Source organism: Amblyomma mixtum, chromosome 5, assembly GCF_055824585.1.
Source record: "Amblyomma mixtum isolate Tamu chromosome 5, ASM5582458v1, whole genome shotgun sequence".
Taxonomy (NCBI): domain Eukaryota; kingdom Metazoa; phylum Arthropoda; class Arachnida; order Ixodida; family Ixodidae; genus Amblyomma; species Amblyomma mixtum.
This window is the reverse complement of record NC_143016.1, coordinates 75,045,128-75,046,284: the sequence shown is the minus strand read 5'-3', so window position 1 is coordinate 75,046,284 and position 1,157 is coordinate 75,045,128. Positions and strand designations below refer to the sequence as shown.

The following is a 1,157-nucleotide window of genomic DNA, read 5'->3' as shown; positions in this document are numbered from 1 at the left end:
AGCCTCAGCTGCGCAGGCTTCCTCTGATTCGTTCCGGGTTTTCTTTTCAAGACGAGGGACACCCTTTCTTCTCCTGTCGTCGGTTTCTTCTCGAAGGGGAGGTCGTTTTCGCCGAGCCGAGTGTGGGAAGAGCCTCGTCGGCCACTTCCCAGAAAGTCACCCTTTTTCGTGAGGTCATCGTGGGGTCAAGTTGAAGTCAAACGACCCGTCAAAATTGCCGCTACGTTGAATCTCCCTTTGTTTCATCTCGGGTCTCAAGATGGGTCGTAACAATATATATATATATATATATATATATATATATTTAAGCAGACAAAGAAAGGGGAGTGAGGGGCTCGTTATATATAACAGAGAAGCCAACAGCCACAGAAACCAGGGAACACAGGAGATTTTTCTTGATATTTATTTATTTTGTGGTGTTGATCAATGGAGAAAGTTACTGAATACGTTATTGCTTAAAGATAATCGATGAGAAAAGCAAAAGAAAAAACAACCACATGCCGCCGGTGGGACTCTTAAGGTTAGGTCACTTGTAAACATAAATACCCCCGAAAGCAGATCTGGCAGCCGTCGCCGTAGCTCAGTTGGTAGAGCACCGGGCGCACAATTCGGAGGTCGTGGGTTCGGTTCCCACCGGCGGCATGTGGCTGTTTTTTCTTCTGCTTTTCTGATCTATCATCTTTAAGCGATAACATATTAGCGATAATCCCTTCAATCTGACCTGGATTCAGTAACAGCATGGTGCTCAACCTGGCTTATGCAACTTAATCATTCAAAAACTAAATTGATGTCTTTTACTAACCGAATGTCTCGAATTCAAACAGCATACTCCTTAAATAATAGCTCACTCGAGCTAGTCACCACGTATAAGTACTTAGGACTTCACCTTCATTCAGACTTAGCATGGAACCACCATATTAACCTTATGCTTGCATCTGGTAAACGGTCATTAGGTCTCTTAAAACATAACCTAAAGCATGCTCCTCCTCACCTCCGTGCTCATGCCTATAACACTCTAATTCGACCTAAAATTGAATATGCCTCGGCTATTTGGGACCCTTACCAATCTTACCTAATAAATAACATTGAATCATTGCAGAACCGCGCCGTTCGTTTTATTTACTCCGATTATTCACGTAACAACAGCATCGCAGCCT

General features: G+C 43.5%; 1 non-coding gene across 1 annotated transcript; it reads left to right on the top strand.

Annotated features, from left to right (window-relative positions):
* The first annotated feature begins 569 nt into the window (after positions 1–569).
* TRNAV-CAC (transfer RNA valine (anticodon CAC)) lies at positions 570–642 on the top strand. The gene has a single exon. It is a non-coding gene; the product is annotated as a tRNA-Val (tRNA).
* Positions 643–1,157: the final 515 nt, after the last annotated feature.